This window comes from Sorex fumeus, unplaced genomic scaffold (assembly GCF_029834395.1).
Source record: "Sorex fumeus unplaced genomic scaffold, SorFum_2.1 ptg000072l, whole genome shotgun sequence".
NCBI lineage: Eukaryota > Metazoa > Chordata > Mammalia > Eulipotyphla > Soricidae > Sorex > Sorex fumeus.
In genome coordinates, this window is record NW_026606129.1 from 24,431,118 (window position 1) to 24,448,733 (window position 17,616).

The following is a 17,616-nucleotide window of genomic DNA, read 5'->3' on the forward strand; positions in this document are numbered from 1 at the left end:
TGACATTATCTATTTTCTTGCTTTCTTTTTCTATTTGTCCCACAGAAGATTGAGACCATCCGTATTTATATTTTTCACCCTTGACTTGTTTCAATTAACATGATATCTTCCATTACCTTCCAAATCTTTAACTACAAGATTTCAACTCTTCATAACACTGCATATATACTACATTATTTTATGGAGATTTTGGGCCACCCATGGCAGTGTTCAAGGGCATAGAGTACTATATGTGATGCATCGTGATTGAACCTAGCTCATTTATGTTCAAGGCAAACACCTTCCTTGCTGTAATATCTCCCCATCCCATAATTTTTATCATGAAAAAATGCTAGAAAAAATAAAATAGAATACTTTATAATAATATAGCATTGGTGTAACTTCGTCACAGATTTCATATATTAAGGTGTACATACATATTGTATATGAACACACTCTGTGAAAGTTGAATAGAGGACTTGAAATAGGTCCTGAGAGTTTGGAATAGTTATATCATGAATATTAAAGGAAACTGATCAAGTATAAATATAGGATTTTCTAATATACCGAAGTTCATGAGTTTCAATCAACAATGATTTATGTTACAATGAAAGTAGTCAAATAAATTAAGTACTTTCTTCTTCCCTCCCTTCCTTCCTTCCTTCCTTCCTTCCTTCCTTCCTTCCTTCCTTCCTTCCTTCCTTCCTTCTTCCCTCCCTCCCTCCCTCCCTCCCTCCCTTCCTTCCTTCCTTCCTCCTTCCTTTCTCTCTATTTTTCTTTCTTTCTCTTTTTCTCTTTTTCTCTTTCGGGTCACATCTGTCAGTGATCATGGCTCTGCTCTCAGGGATCACTACTGACAGGCTCAGAGGACAATATGCAGTGTTGGAAAGCAATCTTGGTTGGCCATGTTCAAGGCAAAAGCCCTACTTGCTATACTATAACTCAGGTCCAGAGCAATATTCTTTAGCTTAGTTTAATGGTTTGATATAATTCTCAAGAATAAGGAGGATTTTATTCATCTAGGGGAAGTTTGGTTTTTATAGGGAAAGTGTTAGTGGATGACAAATTCTTAGACAGAATGGCAAATAACTTACGTGAAAAATGGAATTTATCTATTGTGTTTCTGTTCTTAACAAATGCTTAGGTAAGCAATTATCTTGAGCTTTATGGAAAGCACTAGACTTGAAGATGACCTTGAAGCATAGAAATGTACACTAAAACTCATAGAAATACTTATACCAGCATTCACCAACAAGAAGATGTAAGAAGAACCAATACCAGCAAAGATGAACGTGTCCTGGTTGGGGTCTTTGAAAAGGCGTGAAACCCACAGCAGCACTTACAGAGAGTGGGAACTGCTATAAAAATAATTAGAATGGAGTTGCATGCTAGACCTCCAAAATGCTCTTAAGGAACATATCCAGGCTGGTTTTCTTTCTCAAAAAAATTCAAATATATAGGCTTAGATATGTAGTTTGGTGGTGAAACACTTGCCTTGCAGATACAAAGTTGAATGCTCAAGCCAGAACTCAAGCATGTTGAGTTTTCTCCTGGTCACACTGCTATTGGTGATCCACAGAGCCACAAGAAATGGCCAATCTCCAGAGTGCTGCAAGCAAGCTTATGTGAGAACCACACTTAGAAGTGACCCGGGGTTAGTGCCACAACTGAGTGGGAGAGCACAGGAGTCAAGTATGCAATGCTCTGGGGTAGCAGATACCAGCAGTCAACAACCAAGGGAAGGGTCGGGGGAATCCAACACTAAATGTAAGTCTTTCATATAGTTTCAGAAATAATATGTTAATGACTGTGAAACAAAATGAAACTTTGAAACAAAATGCTAACTGTGAAATCAGACAACATTGTATTAAACACATACATTCAGGTGTACTAGGGGCCTGTTGTAAATGATGTAGATGAGCTACCAAAAAATGCTTTAATGCTGTGTTTTCTGAGGCACATTAGCTTGAAGTTAATAGACGTTTAGAAAAAATGAGATATCATTGAATCATAATGCTCATAAATACGAAGGCTTTACTTGGATTAAACTTTCTATAAAACAGCAATAATATGCCATATTTTTAGATGTGTTCAAAATGTACTTGAAGACAAGAGGCATCAAATTTTATCTTGAAAATGATGAACAGAAAGCTCACATAACAAAGCTCCAATAAAAGTTATCAAAGATATTTGCTTACATATCTATATTTCCTTGAATTCAGCATAAATTATTGGGGGAAATAAAGAACAAAGAGTGGAAAATGGTATCTCTCCACTGAACAGGTACCAAGTGCCAGGCTGTGCACTTGGTGCCCTCAAGTCAGTGAAATACTGATTGGAATTTAGTTTTCTTCCTCACTGAATCGTTTCCCTCTATTCTTAGACTGACGATATCAGAATAGAAAAGGATACATTAAAATTTTCCAATTATAGATACATTAAAATACACAGTAGAGGCAAGCACCTTTTGTAAAATTACAACAACAAATCACAGTAAGGATTCTCTGGCAAGAACAATACAAAGTCAGCAGCATTTTCTGCCTATCAATTATAGACCCAGAAGTAAATAGGGGAAAAAATAAGCCAAGAAAGTATGGTTTTTAGAAATCTTAGAATCCATAGACATATTTAAATCATCTGGTTCTTATAGCTCTTATTTTACAGCGAGCGCACTAAATCCCAAAGTGGCACAGTGATTTACTACATGTTAATGAATGAGGTAGTGGGAAAATTGGATTTTTGCAGAAATTTTGTATTCTACTACCTGTCTATTTTATCATACCAGCTTGATCTCAATAGAATAAAAATAATAAAGCACTTATATGAGAAAATTGAGGCTTAATATGAAAAAGAAAAAAACATAAACTACAGTAACTCCCACTTAGTACTCAGAATACCCAAAATTGAAAGTTGAGCCCATGGAATTGCATGTGTTTTTTTGATGGGGAGAAATTTTACCCCTTGTGTTATTGAGGGCTGGTCATATTTCTACCACTAGTCAATATTTATTGACACACTTGACATTTGCTAGAGCCTGTGTGAATTAATTTACAATCATGGTTTTATTGCACTCTTCTAGTACTATAGGCACAGTTCATTTTATTCCAACTTGAAAAATGTGGAAGACAGTGAGAGAAAGAACAAGAGAGAGAGAGTGAGAGAAAGAGAGAGAGCCCAAGGCAGAGACAGAGAAGCAATGGGTCCAAGCTGTTGCTGGATATTGAGTTGGAATCTATATTGCTGTTTAAGCCAGTTCCAGGTTGAGTGTTTTCTCATTATTCTAAGCCAGAGGAGCCCAAGTCCTGAGTTCCAAGATCCTTCTCTGTAATATAACAGCTTCTTTGGTGTCAGTGGCCAAAGAATTTATAGACTGATGAGAGAAAAGGATACATTAATGACAGAAGCATTGGGAGAGAGGAGAAAGGAAAGTCTAAAATTAATCTTTAAATTTAGAAAGTTTTCAACTCAGCAAAATTCCTGTTAGCTCTAAGATTTAAAGAAAGTTATGGGCCACATCATACTTTCATTGATCTGTGGTCCTTCTGACAAGAATTATTATTTTCATTGGGACAATTGTTCAAAAAATGTTTTTTGTCTCTCACAAACTCATTTTTTGTGGGCAAGGGTTATGTGTAAGTTATTACTGGCTGGAAATTAATAAAGTGTTCAGCCATCCTTTGAAAAGAAAATAAGAATTAAATCATACTTAATATTAATTACATTATATTATTTCAAAGAAAACATTTGCTTCACAAACTGCCCAAGCTCCTCAGGCTTCTCATGCCCACCCTAGAGGTGATAGCAATTTATGAGTTCTAATCATCTTGTGTTCTCAGTTTACTTCTGTGTTTCTTAGATGGTCTCTGAAAACATGATCTTAGATTATCTGTATATTATCTGCAATTTTCTTTTTCAATGAGGAATTTGAACTCTTATGATTTGGAAATCCAATCTAGTGTTAAGGTTAATCTAGAGAAGCCACAAAATTAAAACTTAATACTGTTTCACAACTTGAATACCCACATGTGACTTGGTGCTGGTGGCTCTGTTGGTACAATGAGAAAGTCAAACAGTATTAGTGAATAAAAATCTTATTATGTTATAAAATCACACAATCATATAAAAGTTGATGCCTCATAAAGACTCATGTCAGACTGTGAACCATGTATTAGCATAAGTATAAGGGGTAATTTCACACTGAAAGGAGTAATTTGATTCTGAGAAAATACTAAAATCCATCCCATTAAATTAACACAGTTAAATTCAATTGTATCACCTCAAAATTTAATGTAAAAGTGAAGTTAATGGCATTGTATAAAATTGAGAAGCATCAGAAATTTACTCTTCATTTATGATGATGTAGTATGCATAATATATCATAAAACGAGTTACTAAAATATGCTAAAATCACATTACAAAAATAATTCACCAGCCTTGGGGCAGGAAGTGGTCTGTGAATGTTTTACTCCTCTTTTTCTTTAAAAGATGGGTATTGAATTTGGAGACAAACTAGTCTATTATGGAAATGCATTTCTGCCAACACTATTGTCATCATTCCCATGATGGATTTGAGTGGATGCATCTGCAAGAATCTCTCTTCCTACATATGGCATCCTCTGTAAAGCATCATTACTCTTGGCTTTCAAGTTTGCTCAAATTCATGAATGTGCCTTGCTACCAAGGACTGCTTGAAAAGGGGGGATGTTTTATTACTTGCTCGCTATAACCTACTTTGTTGATTCTTGTCATTGCCCTGCTTTAGAGGAAGAATAATGATGTTCTTCTGCAGAAAGTGTTATGATGCTTGGACACATTTTTTAAAATATGGAACACTTCACAAATTTGCTGTCATGCTTACATGGGGGCCATGCTAATCTTCTCTACATTGTTCCAGTTTGGGGACTCATTTTTTAAAACAGAATATTCTTCTATTTCACTAACTGTAGATGTTTCATTCAATACTTTACAAATCCTGAGTTTTTCAGGCAGGTTCTCTGAGGATGTATTTCTTTGTGATGTTTCCATTTCTTTCTCTCTTTTTTTTAGAATTATGAATTATACATCAAAACTAAAACACAACACAGAGGCATAAAAATGAATCCAAAGTTGTTATTCTCTTCCTACCTATGCAAAAAAAGAAAAATTATCAAAATCAAATTGCTAGGAAATGAATTGTTATTGGAGATATATTGCACTATCTAGCAAATATGAATCATATTATGTTCTATAAAGTATAGTGCCTGAAAGTTTATCATATGAAATATAAAAGAGAGCTATGAACAAAAGTGAACTAGCTAAAAGGAGATTTTTCTCCAGAGAATCTAGTGACTGCTGCTGAAAGATTTCTGAAGAGTGCATAATTTCTTTTTTCTTTTCTTTTCCTCCCTCCCTCCCTCCCTCCCTCCCTCCCTTCCTTCCTTCCTTCCTTCCTTCCTTCCTTCCTTCCTTCCTTCCTTCCTTCCTTCCTTCCTTCCTTCCTTTCCCCCTCTCTTCTTTCTTTCTTTCTTTCTTTCTTTCTTTCTTTCTTTCTTTCTTTCTTTCTTTCTTTCTTTCTTTCTTCCTTCCTTCCTTTCTTCCTTTACTCTTTTCTCTTCCTCTCTCTTTCTCTTTCTCTATTTTTTTTCTTTTTATTTTGTCTGCTGCTACTTGCCACAACATCTTGACAATGACTCAGAATTGTTAGGGAACCCAAAAGTTTCTGAAGACCAAAATTGCTGACATGCATGAAACTTAAGGATGTTTCAATAATAAAAACAAGTAAAATCCCTTTCTACATAGATTTGGGTATGTGGAAAATATTTAAAGCATGCTTTTCCACACTGCTCAGATATTTATTCATTCTTTTGTGCATGAAAAGGGTATAAATGGTAGGAATTGTATATGCAGGTCTGTATATTTAAACAACAAAATAGTAACAAATGATTCTTTCTCTTTTATGAAGACAGGAATCAATTGCTACATTTTAATAAACTTTAGATAATTACATTAAGTATATATTTTTTGTTTCTTTCAGAAACTAGTTTAATAGTTGCTGTAGTTCTAGGTATCTGATCTTATCCAATAGACTAGTTCACATCTGTAATTTTGTGTTACTTTGTGCTCACATATAATAGTTTTGTTACTTTACATATTCATGCAGGGCTTTTAGTAAATGAAACTGATACTACCACATGCTTAGTCATTTTTTACAACACACACCACTTCTGGGATTCTCAAAAAATTAGTGTCAGTCTGAAAAATTTTAATTTTATAGAACTATTATAGGGCCCAATTATTTGCAGCTATGAAAAGTATGATAGCTACTAAGTTGAAAGATAAATATTAGATTATCAAAGACCAATATGAAAAGTAAATAGCTTTCCCATTAAAAACTTAAATATTAAGACACATAAATAATTTCATACTTGTAGGAGGTTAGAAGTATTATGTGGAGCCATCCATTAATAATTGTTCTCATGGATTCAAACACAGAGAAGGAGCAGAAATAAGCCTACCATTGTGATCTCTTATAATAGAACCTGAATGAGCTTCATATTAGGATCACCTGCTTTAAATTTTTATAAGGTCCCCAAATGTCTTTTTGTAGGATAACATTGGTTTGTCTTTTCTGCCTTGCCACAGGGAACTTAGTTTATTGGGTCACTCCCATCACAGTGCTCCCATTCCTCTGTGTTTACTTGTAACTGTCTCTGTTCCCCCAACTGGTCAGTCACCTTTTTCTCCCAATCAGACTCTCTAAAGTTGTAAATATTGCTTTTCTCTTCTCCCTCAGTCCTTTGCATAGTTAATTCAGAGCAATGTCCTTTTTGTATAGAGACAGGAAACCAGTTAGTTCTACAGTTGAGATTTAAGCCTCAGTTGCCCTTATTTCCTAGCACCCCAAAAGCAGAGTCCCGATGAGGGACTGAATGTACACAGGACAAGCTGTTAGCTATCTTGGCATCAAAATGGACCAGGCCAAAGTGCTGTAATACTTAACAAGAAGTTATGAGCATGGTCATAGATGAATTCTGTCATGATCCAAAAAGTAACATCTAGATTAGGGCCCTGCTAGGGTTAGGAAAGATTAATCTAGCCTGAGCACTGTAGTGTGATATCTATAGTGAGATGTCCCCAGGAGAGCCACCCTACAAGCTTATTGTATCTCTTACTGTGTCCATACAAAAATAACTAATATTAAGACGTGTAATTAAAATGTTAATTAAGATGTTAATTAAGTTATTGGACTAAGGAGAGGAGAAACATCCCTGAGTGGTATTTTACCCTTGAGGGGAAGAAAGGCTTTCATATGCTGATTTTGCTACTTGAGAGGTGTGGTGGCTACCCCCAATGCGGGGAGTTGGTAAGAGACAAGAGAGACCAGGGCAGCGAGATGGAGCACAGAGAGATCAGCCAGAGACACAGGAGGAGACAAAAAAGAGGGGCTTAGTGAGACTGGAACATGGAACGCAGAGAGATGAGTGGGAGAGATAGAAAGAGACGGAAATGAGGGGCAGTGTGAGACTAGAATGAGGGGGTCAGTGAGACTGGAACAGGCACGTAGGGAGAATGGAATAAATAGCAACTGATCACCAGTCAAATTGGCCCTTGTTTCCTCCTTTGTCCGTCCATGGCATCGGCTGTCCTGGGTGGGGGAGAAGCCTGAGGACCACTGAATATGGGTCACAAGAGAGAGTCGTGGGCCTTTCCCTAGCCGTCCTGTGATTACACATCTTTGCTTCCTTATCCTCTACTGTGTCTTTAGTTTCTGTTCTAAAGCCTTTATTAGTGACCAGGGGCCCCTCTTTTCTCAGTTCAAAATCATTTCCTGCAAATCCAGTTCTGAAGCACAACTGAATCAAAACCAACTTGTTAGACCTTATCTCTTGCCTGGTGCATGTCAGTTCTAAACCTCTCAAAGCACCTCATATGATCCATACTGATTCAAATATTGTGTTCTTTTTCATTTTGAGGCCACATTAAGCAGTACCAAGGACTTACACCTGGCTTTGTACACAAGAATCATTTTCGGCAGGGCTCCAGACACCTTCTGTGGTGCCTGGAATCAAACACTGGTAGACATTATGCCAGGCAAGTACCCTTCACCCCAGTCCCCTGATCTGTAATTCTCTTTTACTTGATGCTGAACACTTTGTTTTGGAATGAGCATAGATTAGACTATAAGTCAGTGATCACTAAGTTTAGTGATTTGTACACAATTCATGAGATCCATAAGAAAGTTCTTCTTGGGGCTGGAGCGATAGTACAGCAGGTAGGGGGTTTGTCTTACACAAAGCTAACCTGGGTTTGATTCCCAGCATCCTGTATGATCCCCCGAACACTGCCAGGAGTAATTCCTGAGTGCATGAACCAGGAGCAACCCCTGTGCAATAGTTTAGGTCTATGTTCTTCTACCTAGAGATCAGGAATAAAAGGATACATATTACATATGTATATACATGTATAAATATGTGTATATTAGTGTATATATGTGCATATATATTTTGAGGGTGGACTAGGTACCACACTTGGGAGCACTTAGGGCTTATTCCTGACTCTGTACTCAGGAATCACTCTGGGAGGAACTCTAGAATATCATCTGGGGTGCCAGGGATTGAACTCAGGTTAGAGACATACAAGGCAAATGCTTTGCTTGCTGTATTATTGCTCCAGCCTAATATAGGAAAAAAATACTTTGAGGACTGGTAGAAACAAAAATACTTTGAGGTTATGGTAGAAACAAAAATCAATGTAGATAGTATTTTATTTGTTAAACCTAGTGTTAACAACATTACAATTCTTAGGAACTGGAAGATGGTATAGGAGTAAGGTACTTAACTGTGCATGTGACCAACCACAGTTTGACCTGATTTGATGCCTACACTGTATATGATCCCAGAACACCACCAGAAGTGATCCCTGAGCATGGAGCCAAAAGTAAGCTCTGAGCAGTTGGGTGTGGCCCACCCACTCAAATTTAAATGACATTTTTTAGCTAATGTGATTCCTACTGCTCTTTAGTCACTGAATAATTGGGAGGAAATTATGATGAACCAAAAGGAAATTCTGCTGATGTGGATCAAGGATAGAAGACACCTTTAGATAATATGAATATAATAGTGTTAATATCTATGATTTTGATGCACAGTAACTGCACCCTGCCACCACTAGATGCCCAAGACATTCCTATCATTTTACCTAAGCGATAGCACAGCAGGTAGGGTGTTTGCCTTGCATGCGGCCGACCTAGGTTCGATTCCTCTCGGAGAGCCTGGCAAGCTACTGAGAATATTTTGCCCGCACGGCAGAGCCTGGTAACCTCCGTTGTCATCTTTGATATGCCAAAAAGAGTAACAACAAGTCTTACAATGGAGGAAACATTACTGGTGCTGGCTCGAGCAAATCGATGAACAATGGGAGGACAGTGCTACAGTGCTACCTCTTCCTGATAACTCTCCAGTAGCCCCAGGTAGCCCTGACTAGTTGCTGCAGGGTGCCACAGTTCCCTGCCCAGACTTTTATCTTAGCCCACTGCTACAGTCACTTTACCTAATTATGCAAATACCTGCGGTTACAGTTTTTATGAGGTAGATTATCCTTGGAGAGAAAATTATGTCAAGCTTACTAGCACCTTTCTGAGAACAGAAATTTTAAATTGAACTGATATGTAGAAAAGATTACAAGAAAAAAAAAAGAGGGATTATATACAGAAATGTATTTTAGAAGCTGACAAAATGTTAAAATGATGCTTTTCTAAATAAACTGGGGTCGGTAGACAATTAATATCTTAAGATGAAAATAGAAACCTAATATGAGGTGCTTTTAATAGACTATAAATTCTATCACTCTAAAGTGTAAAATATACATTATTTTACATGTATATTTAAGTATTTATTTTACTTTATTTTACTATATTTATTTTAATGTATATTTAGGTATTCTATCAATGGTCAATAGCTAAGTGTATTATTTATTATAGTGTTTTTCTGGTGGTGTGCCATAGGATGTTAAATAGCAGAATTTAATATGTAACATATTTTATATTGTTTATTTTAAATAATATTGTTTTAAGATGTAAATCGAACAAATTAAAATATAGAAAATATATCAATATCTATAGCTATCTCTTTTTCAAAATATAAATAAAAATCAATATATTTATCCTAATTTTCGTTCAGTAGAAATTTCTCTTTATTTTAATTCGTAATTTTGATCAGAATAATTGTCAAATTGTGACCTTCTCCCATGATGTGGTTTTCTTTTCTTTCTAAAAATGTTTTATTTGTTTTACTTTAGAGGAACCACACATGGTGATGCTCAGGGTTTACTCCTAGCTCTGCTCTCAAGGGTCATACTGACAGGAATTTTAGGAACATATATTGTTCCAGGATTCAAACCCAGGCTAACTGCATGCAAGGCAAGTACCTTACCCATTGAACTATCTCTCCAGTCTCTTTTGTTTTCTATTTTATTAGACCACATCTGATGTTCTCAGGGGTTACTCCTTGTTCTTTGCTTAGAGATCAGTCCTTGGTGTACTAGGGAACAATTTGGTGCTGGGGATTGAACTGGTCTCAGTCATATGCAAGGCAAGTGTTTCACTCCTGTACTGCCCCTCTCTCCCCAGGTGTTCTTAAACATAAATTGTATGTGCAAAGAAAGTTATTTGGCATGGTCTTGTAAAGGCATAAAATTCCTTAAAGGGATAGTAGTTTTACTTGACAAATACAGATAGGAAGATTTGAATTACTGCAATTATTTTTGTTGTTATCACTATGAAATGATTGTCAACTTGCACACTGCATCTGAGCTAAGGCATTTGGAGTTAGAATTAGAGCTCAAATACGTGATTTGTAACTCGACCTCAAAGTAGTCTTTAGAAAGAACTCAATCACTCTTCTGTAAAATGGATATAATTGATAACAACTTTACAGAAGTCAAAATCTGAGATTAATTTAGGGGCTAGAAATAATACAGGTGTTAAGCTACTTTCCTTGCATCCTGATGACCTTACTTCAGTCACAGACACCCTGTATGGTTTTCTGAGTACTTCCAGGAGTGATTTCTTAGCATGGATCCAGAAATAAGCCCTCAGTACCACTAGATATGCCAAAAGCAAAGACAGATTTAAACAAAATCAAATGATGATACTTGTACAGAATCAAGACTCTACACCTAATATTTAGTTTTGTCTTCATCCTTCATACCGTTGATCCTTTGAGGTTTGCCCATCAATAGATTTTTATTGATCACAGGGCATTTTAAAAGAATCATTCAGGTTCTGATCAAGATGGCAGCAGCACAGCGGCAAGTGCTGGAGTTGACAGAAGGATAGGAACTCTCATCACTCTAAGCAGCTGATGGGGTCATAAAATTTCCGTGGGAGTGTACATGGTTACCCCTTGTATACTCTTTCTCAGGATAATTAAATGAAACCAGCTGTTCACACACAGCCAAGCTCCAGTCAAAAGTGGGACTCATAAGGATGGCAGCAGTGTGTCTGCCGGCTGCGGGAGCTACTACAGCTTTCTGTGCTATGGGCAGCGGCAGTGTTTTGAATGTGTCTGAACAGTCTGCTTGGGTTGAACTCTGCATCACTGTAGAGCATGAATCATGGAGTGGAAAGAATGCCCCAGTTTCCTACCATTGAGTCCCAGTTATTTGCCACCACAGGGCAGCCCCACTGCCATTACTTCCCTGGACCAGTCCTCGCTGCCCACAGCTTACTGCAGAGAAAAACCTTCCTAAGCCCCAGCTATCTGGAAACCCTGGGTGTGGGTATATACCCACTGATCAGGCACTCTGCTGAATGGTGACTTTGGCCACACAGAATGCCTGAGCTGTCTGCTGCTGCCATTACCACTGAGGACCAGGGGGCACGGTAAAACCAGTAGGTGAACCGAGAACTGTGTGTTGAGTACATCTGACTGTGCTCAACAATCAACAGCCTGATTGTGCCTTCAGTTTTCCTGATCCCCCAAAATCACCATTGTGCCTCTGGACTGACTCCAACAACTCAAGACCATGTTTCTCAAGAAATTTAGCCATGCCCACAAACCACCTCTGGCTCAGCCATAAAACCTCATTTATCAGCCTTGCTTTAGAGACCCATAAATAAATCTTGAAAGAGATCAAAAGCCACAGTTAATCTTGGACCTATACAAGGCTGAACATATCAGGGTATATCAAAAAGGGTAGGTTATACCAGTGCCTGCACAACCGTGCTCCTGGCAGCCACTTGCTCCAAGAATCCAAAATCACTGCAAGTCCAGCCATACTCCAGCATCTCTGGATGGAGAAGATATTAACCTGCTGAAAATTTGGATATGCGGGTTTTGTGATTGAAATCTCCAGGCTTTCTTTGGGTTGAGATGGACTACTTCCCCCCACTTCCATGTACTTCTAAGTAGCCTCAGTAGTCACATCCACACCCCCCAAAACTGCCACCCAGTTTAAAGAGCTACTCTAGCTGTACCTTCTTGATAAAAATATTGAACACCCTAAACAAACAAAATGACTCCTTAGTATCTGCATTGCAAACCATATTGCACAAAAGAAGAAAAAGAGATAATGAAGAAAAGTGCCTGCCATAGAGGCAGGCAGGGGCAGTGGGGTTGCAGTGGTGGTGGCGGTGGTATTAGGGGGCTGCTGGGAGGGGACATTGGTGGTGGAAAATGTACACTTGGGGAGGGATAACTGTTGGAACATTGTATGACTTAAACCCAATCATGAATTTCTTTGTGATGGTCTATCTTCTGGTGATTCAATGAAAAATAAAATAAATAGATGATTCAGCCACATTTTATCATAACATTCATTGATTTAGTTATTCACTTATTTAGTCACCTATAATCATTCACTCAAAGCATGATTTACTGAGCTAGTATTGACTAGGAATTACAAGGATATGAATGGTCATGGTCATGGTACTCCCGTTGTTCATCGATTTGCTCTAGCGGGCCCAGTAACATCTCCATCATGAGACTTGTTGTTACTGTGTTTGGCATATCGAGTACATCACGGGTAGCTTGCCAGGCTCTACCATGCGGGCGAGATACTCTCGGTAGCTTGCCGGGCTCTTCAAGAGGGGCGGAGGAATCGAACTCGAGTTGGCCATGTTGGCTGAAGGATATGAATAGCTAAATTAAATAAAGTACTGCTTTTTTTCATAATATAATTACCTAATATTATTAGAGCTATAATACCAAAGTGTGAATGCAGCAAAGTCTATTTGAGAAGGGCATTTTTGTCTATCTACTGGCTACATGAGGGAGCACTTGGGGGCAAATTAATTTTAAACAAAATTTTGGAAATAAATGTTTATTTTCCAGATTAATGGTATACTACAGGCAGAATAATCTCTTCCACTCCTGTCCCCATGGAGAAGACTAATGGGAAAGGAATACTGAAAAATAATAATGCAACTACAAGTATAGCACAGGTTGTGGGTTCTAGTAAGAGATGTAGATCAGAAGGTAGGACTGTCAGAGAACTAGAGTTTGATGAGAATGTTATGTGTAAGGCCACAGTCATGGTCACGGTCCTCCCGCTGTTCATCGATTTGCTCGAGCGGGCCCTGTAACGTCTCCATCGTGAGACTTGATGTTACTGTGTTTGGCATATTGAATATGTCATGGGTAGCTTGCCAGGCTTTGCTGTGCAAGCAAGATACTCTCGGTAGCTTGCCGGGCTCTTCGAGAGGGGCGGAGGAATTGAACTTGGGTCGGCCATGTTGACTGCGTGCAAGGCAAACGCCCTACCCGCTGTGCTATTGCTCCAGCCCATGTAAGGCCAAGATACTTAAAATAAATTCTAAGGACACTTTAAAAAATGGTACACTGAAAGTTGAGTTGTGGTTTATAGTTTCACCAGCTTATCTAAGTAAAGCTACCCAGACTCTGGAAAGATAGTACCGCAGGTATGGCAATTGCCTTGCATGTGGCCAACCAGCATTTAATTCCTGATACCCATATGGATCCTTGATCCCTGTCAGAACTGATCCCTGAGATCTAAGCTAGGAGTAAGCCCTGAGCACCACCCAGTGTAAATTCAGATGTAAAAAAAAGGTGTAAATTCAGAAATGGAGACTAAAATTATTATAGGAACTCAAAGCTAAAATGGAGGAGTATTTAAATGAAGGCACACAAATATCAGGTCCTTTTTTTATCCTCAGGAAACTATTTTATATTTCTGAGTGTTGCAAGTAATCAGTATACAGCTTTAACTAGGAGAAATCTAAGAAAATATGAGGAACAAATAGAAGGTAGAAATCTGTCAATTATGAAGTTTGTAATCATTCATGTACTGCCTGTGTATGAAAGTTTAATTCAGAAAGCTCAAATAGATGCACACAAAGCTGTATCAGGCTGATGATAGCTGGGTTGGACAATGCCAACCAGAAGGAGGAGGCCTTCCTTCAGGGAGAGGGCAGCTACTGAAAGATGTACGTGATGGCTATCACCAACTGTTATAATAACCAGATTGTGAAAAAATGGCATGACTTTATTAAAAAAACATTAGATTGGGTACTATTTAGTGTTCCCCCACCTAATTTAGTATGTCTGTATTTTGTTCAACCACCGGTGATTCCTTATGTATTTTCTTTCAATAACTCAGTGTATTAAAGGGGTGATTTTTGTCAGACTTACACTTTGTCAATTCATAATAGACTCAAACCCATAAAGAATAGCAGGCATCAAATAAAGCATTATTTTATTTCTCTTTGACATATTCTATGTTCTTTGTTTCCAGACTCTCATGAAACTGAATAGTGAATCATTAATTTCTTAGTTTTGGAGCTGAGGAGTCCAAACTCACGGAGCCAGCTTGTTTGCTAAGAAGCCTCTTCCTAGGTCATAGATAGTGATTATTGCTTTGCCCTCACATAGTGGAGTACTTCTTTGGGTCTTTTTAGTTATTTTCTCTTTAGTTTAAGCATCATTAATTGTAGAAATATCAACATTAGTGTTTCAGGAATGCAATGATGCCACACTATACCCACCACAAATTCTCGGCAGCCCTATAACACTGTCACTTAGTACCTTTTGCTCTCTCACGCCCACTAGTGTTCCCCTGCTTTTAGAAAGCACAGAGATATAAGCTGTGTTTATTAGATGGAGAAAACACATTGACCAGTAAAAAACAAAGATAATCTCTATTCACTTCCAGATTCTCAACTTCTATCAAACACACTCCAACAATTAAACTGTATAAACTATAGCTATAATAATACAACCATACTAATCTGACATTTTTTCAACATGCATATACCAGAATCTCGAAGGCTTTCAACCAGATTTAGTTAACTTTAATTATAGAAAAGCTGCTATATAAAATGCCAGTAAACAAATGATAAATTAACATATTATTGCAGCCAAAATGACCATATCCTGATCTTAGAAACCACTGCCTATTGTTTTGTCGGGCAGTATTTATTACCTCTATATCTGATTACCAGTGGTTGGATGATTTTTAATTCTCTTTTCCTCAAAATTATAAGGAATTTTTTTTAAGTTCATAGTCTATGAAATAAAAATAGCTAATGTATACACAATAAATCTTTTCAGCTATGAATTTAAACCAATAATTTTCTTCTAACCACCAGAAAACAGAAAAAACAATGCATAAAAATATTATACCACATACAGTTTTAGAGTACATAAGTTGAAGTACAGTGGTGCATAATAAATTTAATAATGCTAGCATTTATTTTTGATAAAATAATATTTTTCAGTATCAGAAATTCATGTAAATCATCCAAGGATATATATTTTAGGGTTTACCTATTTTTCTAAATTATTAGCATTATAATTCATATGATATTTGTATAAGTATTAGGGCAGCATAAATACTGATTTAACATATATAAAATACATAGAAGTAGAATACTTTATAAATTTGCTAATATTGAGTATTTGCAGATGCAATTTGTAACAATGAGTATAAGTAATTTGCTGAAAAGGCTATGCTCAGAAGACAAAGTACATGAGCTTCATTCTTGAGTGTGGGAATAAATTTTGAAATGGTGTGTGAAGAAATACAGGTTCCATTCTCGCTTAAACCTCTCTTTTACTTGGAGCTAAATTATCACATTTCTATGGGGTAAGAAATAGCAATTTTCTATTCCAAGTTTATGTTCCTTTTAGAAAATTGAAAGATGAATGCATGGTAGGGTAATAAAACATATCTGAGTATTGAAAATGAACATTCCCGGGGCTGTCAAATTTTACCTTCTTCAATTAACTAGTTACATGACCTTCAGCCCCATTAGCCTATGTTTTCTGTATAAAAGTGCAGGAGTGCATTAGTTCCAGAATGATCCTTCATCCTCACATCAGTATAAATATGGTCAGTTGAAAGAATTTGCTACATGCTCTATCATTAAATATCATGAGATTATGTTATAATTGGAAAGTGAAAATGAGGGTGGGTATTAGCTTTGGCAGCTCAAACGCGGATTATCACCAGGTAATTTCTAGTTCTAACTCTATCTGACTCTGTAATTTAACATCAAGACAATTCATAATGCTCAAACACTTGCATAATTGGTAATTGTTTAACTGAATCTAGGAAAGGTACCAGCATTTAAAAATATCATCTTTAATTGCACTACCTCATAAAGTGCTTACATTTCTTTAGCTATTCATTTCTTTTTTTTTTTTTTCTTTTTGGGTCATACCCGGCAATGTACAGGGGTTATTCCTGGCTCTGCACTCAGGAATTACTCCTGGCGGTGCTTGGGGGACCATACGGGATGCGGGGAATCAAACCCGGGTTGGCCACGTGCAAGGCAAATGCCCTACCCGCTGAGCTATCACTCCAGCCCCGCTATTCATTTTTTTTAGTTATGAAAATAAAGGGAACTACTATTAGATCGAACTTTTACTAATAAATAAGACATGATTATTATTTATTGGTCAACAGAGCTAGCCTATGATAACAAAAATCATTGGAAGAAATGAGACTTAGAATATTTATCAATCATTTATCACTTAAGTCACTGTTACTGTCCTCCCATTGTTCATCGATTTGCTCGAGCAGGCCCAGTAACCTCTTCATTGGAGACTTTTGTTGTTACTGTGTTTGGCATATCAAATACATCACGGATAGCTTGCCAGGCTTTGCTGTGTGGGCGAGATACTCTCAGTAGCTTGCCGGGCTCTCCAAGAGGGGCGGAGGAATTGAACTCGGGTCGGCCATGTTGGCTGTGTGCAAGGCAAACGCCCTACCGCTGTGCTATCGCTCAAAAACCCGATGAGTTAGACATTACTGTCAGTGAAGGTAATGAAGAGTGACATAGGTGATAGAAATCTGATAATAAAGAAAATAAGTTATTTTGTGTCTTACTGCCAAATACCAAGTGTGTGCTTAAAAGTCAGGATATGGATGATTAGAAATTAAACAAAAGACACACAATACTAAAGAAAAATTCTATGATACCAAGTATATAGTTCAAAGGGTTAGAGCTCATGTTCAAACCTACCCTCTTGGTTCCATCCTCTACACATCATGGTTTGAGTACCATCAGGAACAACCCCTGAGCACTTGGCTGGGAAATAGCCTTTGAGCACTGCTGGGTGTGGCCCAAAACCGAATAGAAAAACAGGTTTATCTGATTTTCCAGTGATCCACTAATGCAGGAAAAATTAGATTTAAGTT

The 17,616-nt window shown here is 37.4% G+C and overlaps 1 non-coding gene across 1 annotated transcript; it reads right to left on the minus strand.

The window, feature by feature from the left end:
- Nucleotides 1-4,797: 4,797 nt before the first annotated feature.
- Nucleotides 4,798-4,901, minus strand: LOC130037940 (U6 spliceosomal RNA). Its single transcript, XR_008794524.1, has one exon. It is a non-coding gene; the product is annotated as a U6 spliceosomal RNA (small nuclear RNA).
- Between the last annotated feature and the right edge of the window lie 12,715 nt (nucleotides 4,902-17,616).